Source organism: Crinia signifera, chromosome 5 (genome assembly GCF_055691185.1).
Source record: "Crinia signifera chromosome 5, ASM5569118v1, whole genome shotgun sequence".
Classification (NCBI taxonomy): domain Eukaryota; kingdom Metazoa; phylum Chordata; class Amphibia; order Anura; family Myobatrachidae; genus Crinia; species Crinia signifera.
In genome coordinates this window covers 29,844,345-29,860,666 of record NC_139221.1, presented here as the reverse complement: position 1 = coordinate 29,860,666, position 16,322 = coordinate 29,844,345, and positions in this window count along the sequence as shown.

Sequence of the window (16,322 nt, the reverse complement as noted above, 5' to 3'; positions counted from 1 at the left end):
AACCCCATGTTGAACTTTTGACTGTCGACCTTCCCCATGTCGACCTAACGCATGTGTTGACCTAGACACCTGTTGACCTTGAGCCATGTCGACCTAGACACCTGTCGACCTTGCAGTATGTCGACCCAATGGTGTCGACCAACCGACCGTATCCCGATGTTTCGTGGAGAGATACATAGAAAAATATCTATTTAGCCAGGATCAGAATTCTATATATGCAGCGCTCTTTTAATGATGCAATCAAATTATATTTCACAACACATTTATTATAAAAAGTAACAAATAAAAACACTTAATATAGGTGATTAAAAGAGAATTATTGCAATGATGGGGTAACAGGGCACAGACAGGTCACTGGAAACACACCAACGCGTTTCGCTGTCACTTCAAGGACAGCTTTTTCAAGCTTTTTTTTTTTTACCTTGAAAAAGCTGTCCTTGAAGTGACAGCGAAACGCGTTGGTGTGTTTCCAGGGACCTGTCTGTGACCTGTTACTATTACCCTGCTTAATTATCTGGACTTGCACTTTATCCCCATCATTGGGAATTTTATCCCTCAAGCACTAATGCACTTTAGAGAGGATCCCTACTCCACCTCACGGACTGGGACACCTCCAGAGAACTATATGAAGATTTACAATTGGAGCACCATTTCCTATATCAATACAGCCGGATCTTAGAGAGGATCCCCAAAACCACCAAGTCCCTCCTCAGGACTGGGACACCTCCAGCAGCAAACAAAGGATTATCAATTGGACTCCTTATCTTCTTTCTCCAACAAGTGCCGGGACTATCTGTGTGACCAGAGCAGGTTATTTTCCAATCATCCATAGACAGGTCTACATGCTATAATTCTCTTTTAATCACCTATATTAAGTGTTTTTATTTGTTACTTTTTATAATAATTGTGTTGTGTATTATAATTTGATTGCGTCATTAAAAGAGCGCTGCATACCTCCCTCTTTTATGTACTCTCTTAAGGGGCCTGACTAACCCCTGTTGCAGCAGCTCATATTGGCCTTTATTCTGATCTGTGCGGAAATTCCCGCATTCTTACGGAGCGGTCCGCACGCCACGGTGTTTTGCCGCATGCGGCCATCGTCCGTAGAAACGCCCACGTGTCCTCCGCATTCGGACGGACTCACTCTTTAAGAACAGGGCGTGTTTACGGACGACATACAAAGCATGCGTGTGCGGGAGAAACACTCCGATTCGGCACGGTATTACAGAGTATTACAGAGTATGCTCGGGAATACCGCATCCGAACGGGAGCCAAGCGGTGCTACCGCACGTAAGCGGAGTATTTACGCCAAACAACCCACTATGAAGTATCTTCTGCAATACATCACATGACCCACTTATTCAATTACCTATCCTCATAAAAAACTGCTTATTTGGAATTGGAATCAATTAGATTCCAATATATCCTTACAAGCATGCCTAACACATGCATTGCACACATTAACCCTTACAGCAATGTAAGTGCAATGCTTTGTATTACACCCTGTGTAAAAGATTATAAACAATCTACACATATACTATTTAAAGTGCAAATAAAACCAACAACTGTGAACTTGCATAAAGAATTTAATGAACTACACAATTAACAGAAATAAAAAAATATAAAATTATAAATTAAAGAAGAAGGTCTTTCAGGTCCTGCAGGTCTGCTTGAGCCAGCCGCAGATGGTGCTCCAGTCGCCGGAGGGCCCCACGCACACCCTCATCTGCCGGTGTGGTGTCATCTGTGGGCATGTCAAAGGGGCAACAATTAGTCATGTTATTCTTGCATACATTTCACATACTGCGACATAAATTGCACAAATGCTAGGTGACATGTGTGTATATATATATATATATATATCTATGTAGAGCATGGGTCCTCAAACTGCGGCCCTCCAGATGTTGTGAAACTACAAATCCCAGCATGCCTTGCCACAGTTTTGCTATAAGGAAGTTTTAAAACTGTGGCAAGGCATGGCGGGATTTGTAGTTTCACAACATCTGGAGGGCCGCAGTTTGAGGACCCATGATGTAGAGAGATAGAGACACACATAGATAAATAGATATGACACATACATATATACATACATGCTAACTTATTTACTACATACTGTATTTTTTGCCCTATACCCTTTACTCTGCAGAAGACATAACAGTCATATTGTTTCTTCTCAGTCACAACCCACCCATGACTAACCAATGACAAGCAGGTCATGGCCTCCGTCAATAAGAACTTGTCACAATCTGCTCAGTCTAAGTTCAGTGATGGTTCGTGGCATGGGAGTTATGCAAATGTCAGGAATGCACAGTACACATCCTCAAAATCATAATTCTGTCTAAACCAACCTACAATTCTGTGAGTGCAAAAAAATAATCTGAAGTACAGGGGGTGTTTAGGTAGAGGAGGCTCCTGGGACACTGGCAACTTCTGACTCCATTCCAAGGTAGGCCGGGCCATACTCCATTTATAGCATACATCCTAGAGTTTATAAATAACATTCACCAACAATATAGATTCCACTATTTGATGGGTCATAATCCACGCTTGCAGCAGGTGAATTTAAGCCACAAATGATCCACTCATCCCTTTACTCCAGGATCCTGTTTAACTACAACGGTTATGTGGCAGTCAAAATGGAGCTCCAACCCATCCCACAAACCGGTGTAATTCAGAGGTGTCCTGGATGAAAGGGATGCCTTGGACACCCCATCTAACCCGTACCTGTATCTGTAGCTACCCACTTTGGGGTCTATATGAATAGTATGGCAAAAAATTTTTTTACCAACAGTGCTACATAACAAATACCAGTACAACTACTTCATGAATGATGCATTATGTTAACATACCGATCTGCTCATATTCCGGGGCCTGGCACGCCTCCTCCCCATCGTCATCCGACTCCTCCGGGGCAACCGTGGCCTCCTCAGAGCCCTCCTCCGCAAGCTCCTCTCCACCAACAACCTCCTCCTCCAACTCCTCCTCCTCCAACTCCTCCAACTCCTCCTCCTCCTCCTCCTCCTCCTCCACCACCACCTCCTCCACCTCCTCCTCCGCCACCAACACCTCCTCCTCCGCAACCAACTCCGCTTCCACATCCTCCTCCACCACCTCCTCACGCACCTCCTCCTCCTCCACCACCATCTCCTCCTCCTCCACTTCCTCCTCCTCCACCATTTCCGACACCTCCTCCTCCGGGTCTTGGGCCTCCTCATGTGCCAGGGCTGCCTCCGCCTCTTCCCGGGCCTGTTGTGCTTGGGCTCGTGCTGTGTGTTAGAAAAAAACATCATGGTCAATGTGGGGTCATTGGGGCACATGTATTAATCCATAACAAGACATACATGGAAGGGTGATAATGATGGCAAACGATGCAGGAAAGTAGCTCCTTACTGTTAATGGATTCCAAATAGTGACATTTAAATTAGTATGTGATTGGTAGTAATTTGTTCACACATTACAACCCAGGCATTTATCAATGTGTAACACATATTAGATCTGGCACATTGTATGCATCATAATCCTCAATGCTATGGCATTACATATAAAAGCCACATGACTGCATGTTAACCAGGAAGAAGCACACATAACAGTCTATGGACTTTTAAACCCATGGACACCCACTTATCATGAGACACATTTTATTGTTTATATATGCTATGTTGTAAGTGCGAAATTTCATAGCTAAAATACTCACACTCAGCTATTTCGCCCCTGAGTTGCTGAAGCAGCTGGGGCTGGCGCCTGCGGAGGTCCGACCACCGCCTCTCCAGCTGCCCGAGGGACCTCCGCACCCGAGTGCGGGCGTAAATTCGGCGCCCTGCCGCAGCATAGGCCCTCCGCTTATGCCTGTTGGTTATAAAGGGCCCTGCACGGCCCAGCCTTGTCTCCATGACGGAGACAAGAACCCGCAGCTCCGCATGTGTGAATGGTTCTGCCCTTCGTGTCTCCGCCATGTTGACAATGGCATCTATCAACCAATCAGCTGGTGGCATTGGTTGATCACAGTTATTTGTGTTAATAACTTTATTGTTCATCTTTACATGAACAGCGTCTCTGCGCAAACACAAATGGTGACAAATTCGCTTGCCTTCCAAACAGTAGTGTTGATGTATGGCAATGAACAAATCTGATATATATAAAACACAGTGTGTATGCACTTAGCAAATCCAATGACGCCTCGCTCCGCCAAGCAACGCGTGCTATAGCTTAGCAACGCATAGCTGTACTTAGCATTATTTACTCTATGCATCTATGTGTATGCGTACATTTATGTGTAAAAGACACATACACACACTTGCAGGTATCCTGAGACCACCATTATACAACAGCCCTGCCTGCCTGCCTGCCTGCCTGCCTGGCTGCCTGCTCCTTGAAATGTAGAAACATGTGAATAAATTCTAATATCATATATATAGATATATATATATATATATATATATATATATATATATATATCTGCAAACAAATCAGACATCAACACATGAAAAAATCCCAAACACATTACAGAATAAATCAATGTACTCACCAGTCATCAGGGATAGTATCAACTACAATAATGAAGATATAACAAACACATAAGATCCCTTGAACAAGGTATAATAATTGGCACCAATATTTAACTTCCCCCAAAACTAAGCACATATGATAAATATATCCTATTTCTTTGCCATTAGGAGGGCAGGCTGGCTAATTTTCGTGTTGTAACACTGACAACTAACACACTGTACTTATTTGCAGGGGTGATTTGTACAATAATTGGTGTGTTCTGTGAACTCGATAACATGTACCTGAAGTATCTTTGCGCCACCGAGTCCCGCAGCTGGTATCCCCTCCGGCATTCAGGGGCGCGGGATGGGCGCATGGGCGGATCTTGCGGCTCAGATGGTACCTCCCACTCATCAAAGGGTATCTCACGCCGCACAGCAATGTTGTGGAAAAATATACACAGGCCCACGATCCTCGACACCATTTCAGGCGCATATTGTAAGTCACCACCAGTGCGGTGGAGCACTCTAAATCGACCTTTTAAAAGGCCAATTGAGCGCTCCACCACTTGCCTGGTGGCAACATGCGCCCGATTGAATGCCTCCTGTGGGCCCGGTGCTGGGTAGCTGTACGGCGTAAGTAGCCAGGGCGTACATGGGTAACCGGAGTCACCCAGAACCCACGCATCACGGCCTTCCAGCTCTTGTAGTCTTTGCCATATCCCGGTTTGTCGGATGACATGAGAGTCATGGGCACTTCCGGGAAACTTCGAGTTGAAGGCGAGAATCTCCATGGATGGGCCACATACCACCATCACGTTCAGTGAGTGGAACAATTTGCGGTTCCTATATATCTTCTCACTTCGAGATGGAGGCACAAATGGTACATGGGTGCCATCCACAGCCCCTATCACATTAGGGAAGCCAGCAATTTGATGGAAGGCCTGCTGGCTTCTGCGCAGGGTCTCGGTGGCAAATGTCATGGCCATGAAGTGCCCCTTGCGCCTGAACATGGCCGACGTCACACGCCTCAGGATTCGGCAGAAGGCCGGCTGAGATATTCCAGCAAGTACTGCCACTACTTGTTGGAATGATCCTGAGGCGCAGAAATGCAACACCGCCAGCAGCTGTGTGTGAGGCGGAATTGCTGTCGTGATCCCGTGTAGAGGTTCCAAATCACTCTGAATTAGGGTGAGCAGATCCAGAATTACATGTGGGGGTAACCGGTACCTAGTAAGTACCTCATCATCGGGCATAGCAAACAGAGTCACCCGTGTGCGATAGATTCTAGCACGTCCTGGCCTCCTTGGGCGACGAGTGGGGAGAGCCGCAAGTGCCCTTAGCCTCCTCTCCATGTAGCGCAGAATAGCTTCTGCAACCTATAAAGAAATGAACATAAATACTGAGGCACCTATGCACATAATGGCCATATCCCACTACAAATTGATTTGTAGCCTTCAATACGTACAATAGATGGCCGCCCCGTGTAATCCCGCAGATCCATTTGACTCTCTAATGATGACACAATAATATGAACTCAATACACACCGTCCAAAACACACAGATAAAGGTGTCAGCATTTTTTGCCGACATCATGTACTATGAGACATTTCATCTATTGCTGGGACATGTTGTCCTGCAATAGATGAACCCACACATGTTTAAGACCTGTGAGTGAAATAGTGAACATGTGACATGTTGCAATAATGATACACGCACTTTGCTGGCCCAACAATCTGTAGTCAGTGAGGCAATGGTGCATACATTCATACACTTACATTGTTAATGGATATCATATCTACAAGGAGCATGGAAGAGCTTACCTTAGACCCTGACAAGTCCAGATCTGGAGACAAATGATTCTAGCAGCAACTCACTATTTATAGGGCTCTCACATGTGTGGTCTATAACAGTAGAGATGAGTATTGCATGATTTGTGGCCTGGATTATCTAAGGGATTGGGCTACTTTTAGCTTGCAATAAAACGCCACAATACCACAGTAGTCATAATTCAAATGTCATGTCATGCTAGCAAATAGCATGTGTATTGTGCAATAGTCACAGGTTTATCAGAAGATTCTATGCAATGTTAGCATTGGTGACCAGTATTTCATGTAGAACTTTCGCCAGGTTTTACACAATGGAATTTCCGCCACCGTATGCGGCGCGAAAAAACAGCGACGTACGCACACGCACGGAACGCAGCTGCCGCTGATGTCCGCCAAACAGGATACACAAACAGTATATAAAGGTGTATTAGAAGGTGACAATGTTGTTGCTAACATGTCTGGATCACAACCAGAGGTGGACCCAGATCTGCAGCAACTATTTGACCAGATGGACTCCAGCACCACCTATGTGCCACTGCACATGCGGGCAGTGGGTAATGAGGAGGCTGCTGGCCCTTCTACAGCAGGGCAAGCTGCACCTGACCATTCTACAGCAGGGCAACCTACACCTGGCCCTTCTGCAGCAGCCCAACCTGCAGCTGGCTCATATGCACCATCAGCAGAATTGGTTGGAACACAACCGGGGACTTCACAAGGTAGTACCATGGCCAGCACTTCAAGTGCAGCGACTGGTGCCAGGGGGCGTGGCCAGGGACGTGGCAAGGGGCGAGCCAGGGCAACAGAGGAACCAACTACAAGAAATAAGGCATATGAAGCACAGGAGCTTGCCATCCTGGTTCCCCGAGCACGTGATTGGATTGAGTGTCCATCGGAGAAGCTGACACACACACGCAGATGGAAGATTTGGGAACAGATAACGGCAGAGATTAATGAAGTAGCGCCACAAGTTCGTGAGACGGACCATGTGAAGAAGAGGCAAGTTGTTTTGTGATACATGTGCCCAGTAATAGCCAAGTAATGATTGAATTGATGCTTAGATGCATTTAGCAAATGGGCCGTGAGGTTGTTACGATACACATACATTATTGCCATGTTATTTGGTTGAGAGTTAGAGTAGGGTGATTGTGAATGTGTATTGTAACGGTTGATATCATAGTTGCATGTAATATTATATATGGGACATTAATCACATGTTGTAATATGTAGCACAGAGCAATGGCTGCAACAGCTAACATTGGGAGTGACATGTATTAATATGTCAACTTACATTGCAGGTGGCAGGACTTCAAAACCAACCTGAAGAGGAAGATGACCAAGCGGTGGGAACACAGCCAGACATCTGGGGCCGGGCCCATGCCATCAGGGCTAGAGCTCACCCCCCTGGAGGTGATGGCCGAGAGCTGTATAGCAGTTGAGGAGATCAGGGGGGTGAGCACGATGGATAGCGAGGCCCCAGCTGAAGTGTTTGCGTCTTTTCTGGAAGGTAAATATTGGTCATGCCATAAACTTGTGCAAGTAATTATCGTAGAATGTCTCCTAATTGTGTTTATCTTTTCCCACAGACACCCCACCGCTTGGTGAGGACTCTGCTCAGGAGGTGGAGGAGTCCGTGCCACCTGGCCCCAGAGGTAGGCCTGTGCAGCAGCAGGCATCGGGCCAAGCCGATTTGGCCGCCTTGGCCCAGGTGCTTGGGGACATCAACCAGCAGGGAGACTTGGCATCAGAACGGGTGCGTAGGACCGAGGAGATCCTGGCGAGCTTGGTCAGCACCCAGCAGTCCATGGCTGCGAGCATGCAGGCCATGGCTGAGTCACATCAGGCCATGGCTGCAAGTGCTCAGGTGCTGGCCGAGCAAGCCACCCGCCAAAATGATCTCCTCCTCCACCATAATGAGCTTATGGTGGAGCTGATTACCAGCAACAGGGTCCTAATGTCATCCGTTTCTGGTGCATTACCACCGGAAACACTCCCTGCTGGCAGGAGGGGTAGACCAGCCAACCCCTCCACATCATCTGCTCCACCTGCCCCAGCATCTGGCCGTCCCCGAAGAGCTGCTGCACAGGCCAAGGAGCCTACCAAGGCCAAACGTGGTCGGAAATGAACTTGTGGCTGCATTAATCTCCGCCGTTATGTGTTCCCAAATCTTCCATTGTGCTGTGTGTGTCAGCTTCTTGTGTCCAATCACGTGCTCAGGGTAACCAGATGAGCCCTTGCTTCATATGTCCTTAGTGGTTCCCCTGTTGCCCTCTTTTGCCTGCCATTACTGTCAGCTGTACTTGAAGTGATGGCCATGGTACTATCTTGTGAAGTCCCCGGTTGTGTTCCAAATGATTCTGCTGATGGTGCATATGAGCCAGCTGCAGGTTGGCCTGCTGCAGAAGGGCCAGGTGTAGGGTGCCCTGCTGTTGAATGGTCAGGTGCAGCTTGCCCTGCTGTAGAAGGGCCAGCAGCCTCCTCATTTCCCACTGGCTGCATGTGCAGTGGCACATAGGAGGTGCTGGAGTCCATCTGTGTGCAATTATATATGTTTTGTATTATTATTTATTTTGCAGCATTCCTGCCATGTTGTTTATTGTTTGTATGTATTATTTTATGGTCTTTGCATCACACTGGCATTGAGTGTGACATGAATATAAATAAATGTGTTTACTTTACCCAAAATGTGTGGTTTCATGAGTACATGTCGAATACACATGTGTATTGATAGTATTAATATTCAGTCATGTCCATTGTTAGCAGTTTTTAAGTGTGGGACAAGTACAGCATATGTGGGGGATTACTAAGGTTTCCTTGAAGCAGCAATGGTTTCAATTAAAGCACTGACAAGCGGCCTATTAGTGAGTAATGAGTAAAGGAGTAGATTCTATTGGGTTCAGGTGTTAATGCTTGTAGTCATTAGGCGTACGTTCGCCTACCGCATGAACGAGTGGTGTCCGCAAAGCAATAGTACACTTGTGGACACCGCACATTTCTGCCCTTTTTGATCGCGTGCATTCGGAGTGGTTTCCGAATGTACGCCCCCCAACATAAGTGTACTCCCCCGTGTCCGCCCATGTTTCCGCCCCGTTTTGCCCACTTTCAAACTACGCCCATGTGTCATTCCGCATGACGCCCATAATACGCCCCTATTTCCCGAATGATAGCGGTGAACAGTTCTGGACGGGATTTGGCCGAACTGGTACCGAGTCAATGCGTGGCACATGCGCGTGGCGTTCTCCACGCATGTGCAGACGCCGTAAAGACGCGATCCGAAAGTACGCGGTAAAGTCCGCGTCAATCAGAATAAGGGCCATTGAGATGAGCTGCTGATGATTAGCGCTCTATACAGTTTACTGTATTTTTTTGGTCAGAATTCTATGTAGACCACACAGGTAGTCAGTAAGGATAAGATATGGGATGTTGCTATGGGTAACCAATCATACAGTAATCTACTTTTTCTTTAGCACCTTCTAGAAGATAATATACTCCAATAGCAACATGATAACTGATATAAAACTCCCATCTTAATAAATAAACCCCTCTGTGCTCTCTTTTACACTTAACTGGAAGTCATTAAGCTGCAGTGACTTAGAACAGTAGCCTGATAACCATAGGTCGAATCTAGAAATATGCTATTGGGTGGTCCCAGACTACACATAATTGGGGTGTGGCCTCATTTCAGGGGAGTGGCTTAATAGGGGCATTTTGCAGCCTGCAATGGCTTTTATAAAAATAAAAATAAAACGCTGTAATCTTTCCCAGTGCCCTGCCCAGTGCCCTGCAATTTACTGGGCAGGGCACTGGGAAAGATTACAGATTTTTTTTTTTTTTTTTATAAAAATCCATTGCAGGGCACTGGGCACAGCAGGCAGGGCAATTCAATTTGCTGAAAGTAAGTCACTGCACTTACCGGTGCCGGCCGCCCAGAGGAAGAGGAATCAGGAGGAGCAGTCCCGGACCCTGTGCTGGCTGCTGCGCGCACACACGCGCGCTAGCCCCTGCTGCAGCAGCAGCACATGGAGGGGGGAGGACGGGGAGGAGGACACGGAGGGAGCCGCCCAAGGTCAGGTGCAAGCTCCGCAACGGACCATGGGAGGAGCTGCGTGCAGTCGGGCATGCGAGCAGCCCTTCCGAGTCTCGTGACCATGTTTTATGTATAAAATACGGGCAGTGGCGGTCAGGATAAATATTTAAAGGTACAGACGCCGGGCAGTCTAATGGGTGGTCCGGTGCACCCCCGGACCACCCCTTAGATTCGCCTATGCTGTTAAATTACAATAAGATATCTCAAGGGCCGAGACTAGGGTTGTTGCCATCTGGGGCAAAGCAGAAATTTTGCAATCTCCAGATGACAGCAACAGCAGCTGGTGAAGGCGAGATATAGCCACACATTACTGTGACACACAAGCAGTATGGGTAGTACAGGGCTTTCAGTGGCCTTGTCTAACAGTCAGCACACAAACACACACACCCGCCCCCCTACTGGTACACCTGTGCCAAACTGTATTTGTCCCCGAAGACATCATGGTTGGGGTCCTACTTGGTGACATGGGCTCTGTGTTGTAATGTCAATCGCTGTATTTGGATGGGTACTTGTCTTGTATGTGCAAAACTAGTGCTTAATGTGTGCAGTCTAACACTATTTTCAGTCATCTGTGTACTCAATGGCTGCTACTGATCGTCTTGTGGTATTTATGTGCATGTCCCTAGTGTGCAAGTTGGCTCTACCATAGGGTGCCAGGATCTGGGGAGTCAACCTGGCACAATAGTAAGGATGTCTATGAGGAATATATCCTTAATACAGGTGGAGGCTGTGGTACTTCTAAGACAGGGGTCCTCAAACTATTTTGCTCTGGGACCCCATCGGACAATAAAAATAATGACAGGACCCCAGCAAGTTACTGCAGAAGGTCATCATATCACATGTGTAGTCAGCAGACAGCACATACATGGCAGCATTGTGGGGGCACAGAGTGATGGGAGGAGTCTAAAATAACAGACAATTCAAAAGAAGGTTCAGACTCCTTGAATCACTGAATGAGATTAAAAAAGTCATCAGCCTGATGGTCAGCAACATGGAGTCGTGACCCCATGCTGAGAAGGCCAGGGCCCACTTTGGGGTCAGGACCCACAGTTTGAGAAGCGCTGTTCTAAGACATCACACTATGACTTGAGGGTGGCAGTGCAGGGATGACGGGAACAGTGAATTGAAGTTTTGCTTAGGGTGCCGAGAAGCATGACAGTGTATAAATCAGGGGTGGTCAAACCTGTCCTCAAGACCTACCAACAGGTCATGTGTGTCAGGCCACCTGTGGATCTATAGTAGGAATGAAAGCAGCATGTTTGACAATGTGACAGTTAGTAATGACTACAGCTGTGCACCAGCTAGGTGACATGGGAGATGTGACACTTAGTAATGATTACAGCTGTGCACCAGCTAGGGAGTCTGGGAAATGTGACAGTTAGTAATGACTACACCTGTGCACCAGCTAGGTGACCTGGGAGATGTGACAGTTACACAACACATTTGTTGGTAAGCTGCTCAATCAGAGGTGTGTCACTCAGGTGCCAAAAGTGAGGGGTAATTCTGGCTAGGAAAAAAACATTTTGTATCCCCATTGCACACTGAGTGAGAAATATCTACATAATAATCAGATAATACAGAGATCTTGGTTGTATATATCTGCAGATATAGGGCTAAGCCCCCAGGCCGTACATCAAGGCGTCTCTGTGTCACTGGGGGTCCCTAATACTGGGTATGGGTCTGGGGTGTGGGCCCCCAACATGCCGACACAGGCTGAGTACTCCAGGGCAGCACACAAATGAAAATTAGTAGGGGTTAATAAGAAGCACATAAGTGCTATGTAGGGAAGTGAAGGTGTGATCAAAATAAATACAATGTGATAGGGAAAACATAAGTGTTAATAAAGTGTTAGAGTGTGCTAACCTGGAGCAGACCAGTCATACCAACACAGGGGGGACCACACTCCCAAACCCATCCAATAAGCAGTAACATATATGTCTGGGCTTAATAGCCCAGTGTAAGTCCACATGATAATGCCATATAACATCTGAGAGCCAGCTTACCCGGAGATACCCCTGGCTTCTCCAATGGCATTCTGGAGTCAGCAATCCCTCCTAATGCTGACCCATCTATGCCTCTCAACTGCACAACACTTTTGTTGGTAAGCTGCTCAATCAGAGGTGATGTCACTCAGGTGCCAAAAGGGAGGGGTAATTCTGTCTAGGAAAAAACATTTGGTATCCCAATTGCACACTGAGTGAGAGATATCTACATAATAATCAGATAATACAGAGATCTTGGTTGCATATATCTGCAGATATAGGGCTAAGCCCCCAGGCCGTACGTCAAGGCGTCTCTGTGTCACTGGGGGTCCCTAATACTGGGTATGGGTCTGGGGTGTGAGGCCCCAAACATGCCGGCACAGGCTGAGTACTCCAGGGCAGCACACAAATTAAAATTAGTAGGGGTTAATAAGAAGCACACAGATGCGACCGTTAGTAATGACTACACCTGTGCACCTGCTAGGTGACCTGGGAAATGTGACAGTTAGTAATGACTACACCTGTGCACCAGCTAGGTGACCTGGGCGATGTGACAGTTAGTAATGACTACACCTGTGCACCAGCTAGGTGACCTGGGCGATGTGACAGTTAGTAATGACTACACCTGTGCACCAGCTAGGTGACCTGGGCGATGTGACAGTTAGTAATGACTACACCTGTGCACCAGCTAGGTGACCTGGGAGATGTGACCGTTAGTAATGGCTACAGCTGTGCACCAGCTAGGTGATTGTGAAAACATGGACCATTGATCTTGAGGACCAGTCTGGCCCCCTCCTGGTATATATCGTCTGATTGTCATACACCTAAATAATTCACATGTTCTACGCTCCAGTTTTTTGGCCTCCACTGCCAGGTGGCTCTGAGGGCCTGATTCTATTATGGAATGAAAGACAGACCAAGTAACTGTGCACCTGGGTAAAACCCTGTTGCAATGCAGGTGAGGTGTAGGGAGAATGCGATCAGGCCTTGCACATGAGGGGAAAACCATTCAAAATTACTCATCATCGAATATTGTTTCCCCTCTCGTCGCAGCGCTGAGTACGTCTAGACTTACTCAGCGATGCAATGGCCATGGCGAGAAGGAAGCCACTGATAACATCAACGGCCCCCCACCCCAACAGCCACTGATGATGTCAGCGACCCTCCCCCCAAATGCCCACAGGGTGACAATCCCCCTGCAGGCAGCCTGCAAAGGGTAGCCATCGCAGACTCCCTTCGCATGAATAGCTCCTGCATGTGCATAGAATACTGTGCAGACTCAGATATCATATCATTGCAATCAGCAGAAGATGTTTGTGCATCCGATTGCATCTGTTGTGAATAAGACACACTTAGGAGGGAAATGTTCAACAATGAAATCTACAGTACATGAGATATTTTGAGAAAGTAATGTATATATATTTTTTAATTTAAGGTTAGAAATAATTATAAAATTAGTCATGTGTTGCAAATGTGCTATAATCATGTGTTTATAATTCATTTTGAACATTGCCGAATACAAAACCCTCAAACAAACCAGCTCTACTTATTCATAGGGCTGTTCTGTGTCTATTTCACTCAGCTCCTATTATATCAGCAGAGTTGTGCAGAGTTGTCTAACATGGGCAAAACTGCTGGATCTGACTTTTTACCGGCCGTTGTTATTCATAGCCGAAAGAATCCAACTTTTAACGAACTTGGACACTGTTAAGTTGTGGGCATAGCAAAAATATCAGACTTTTGCCGAAAAATCAGTCGAAATCCGACCAAATTGGAACAAAATTGTCTATAATTACATCCTACCCATGGTGTCGACCTATTGACTCTTTACCTAGACACTGTACAGTAGATCTTCTTTATTGCACCCAATATACAGTACAGATGGAGCGCCTCTCATTCCCAGCCCTTGCCAGATCCCCTCCGCTGGCGATAGCTGGCAGAGAGGTGCTCCATCTTACATGCATGCGTGTCCCCGTCGCTCAGCGGTGGGCGGCAGAATCCCTTCCCATCTCCGCTTAAGGGAGGCGGGCAGGGTTATAGGGGGGGTGTGGGGAGGCAGCGGAGAGCGATGGGGAAGCAGCGGAGAGCTCTGTTCAGCCTCCAGCTGAACTAGAGCGGCTCCACCTGTATCTGGTGGAAGAAAGGATCTGCATATACAAATATTTTCTGAAGATTCTTTGGAGACTGAGTGTAGATTTACTATTGCTTCTAAAAATGAAAAGTGGAGCTATTGTCAATAGCACTATAGGGTGCATATAAATGCTGGCTTGAATTTGATTGGTTGCTCGGACCAACACCACACAACTTACAGTATCACTTTTACAAGCTTTAGCAAATGTACCACTGAGTGTTTACAAAATGAAACACTAAAGTTACTTTGCTAATGTGTTTTGTTTTTTATTTTGTCTATTATTTGATGCTTATGGACTTTAACCGCACTTGGAAATTACAAAGATTGAGATTATACCTACACATTGCTGAATGTTATTGACAATGCACATAGAGGGAAATTTACTAACATCCCAGGTTATGGCCAATCCCATGTACGAACAGGTACAACCGAAATTGGCCATGATTGGGCCGAAACTACAATCTGAGAATACGGCTAATTTAATAAACTGCCATATTCTCAGTAGCCCAGGTGGAAAAAGGGGTCCTCTGGGAGGGATGGAATACAAGTAAAGGGGCAGCACTGTGATTTTAGCGGCTGGTTCGGTCACTCAAATATCTTTTTCTAATTTTTACAGAGATCACAATAATCCATGCAGGCTTCAGCTAAATACGAATGGAGAATGATGTCTACTTTCCATTCATATTTTCTGCCAAATTCTTAGCCAAATTCAACAGTATCAACAGTACGAATGTTAATAAATGAGCCATCCACTTTAGAACCAATGGTTATATAGGGCCAAGTTCTAGCAACGGTGTACTCATTCATGCACCCAAATTCGGCTGAAGTTGCCATTCGTAAAAACTGAAAATCAGCTGATAGTAAATCAGACAAATGGGTAATCCTGCCCGTAGTTAAGATCGAATGGGAATTAATGGGTGCATTCAAACCCCTTCATTCTTAGTAAATATACCTCATAACATCCAAGCAGAAGCTACTATTTCTAAAGAAGTGGGTAAGCCATAAACTTTGCTAGTGTTTACCAATTGAAAATTGTGCTGCAAAGGGAACTCAGAGCAAGTGGTGTTGAGAGTATCCCAAATTGCGATATCCATTACAAGCTCACCATAGCTTTGGAGTAGGGTCTACACTTTACACTATTCAATTATATGCAGTTTCTTCCATATAAAATGATCTCTGTAATGCATATCAACAAACAATATGCACTCTGTATTGTGTATGATTCAAGATATTGGACTTGTATTGTGTTATTATCAGTAGAATGTTCTTTGTACCGTGTAGTGTTCAACAGAATGTTCTTGTTTTGTGTAGGTATCAGTAGGATGTTCTCTGTATTGTGTACTGTTCAACAGAATGTTCTTGTGTTGTGCAGGTATCAGTAGGATGTTCTCTGTATTGTGTACTGTTCAACAGAATGTTCTTGTTTTGTGTAGGTATCAGTAGGATGTTCTCTGTATTGTGTACTGTTCAACAGAATGTACTTGTATTGTGTAAGTATCAGTAGAATGTTCTTTGTACCGTGTAGTGTTCAACAGAATGTTCTTGTTTTGTGCAGGTATCAGTAGGATGTTCTCTGTATTGTGTATTGTTCAACAGAGTGTTCTTGTGTTGTTTAGGTATAAGTAGAGTCATCTTTTTATGGTGGATGGTTCAACATAATGTTATTGTGTTGTGGAAGTCTCAGTAGAATGCCCTCTGTATTGTGTATGGTTCAACAGAATGTTCTTATGTTGTTTAGGTATTAGTGGAATGCTCTCTGTTTTGCGAAAAGTTCAAATGTATGCCATTTGTATATTGATCACTAGACTGGGC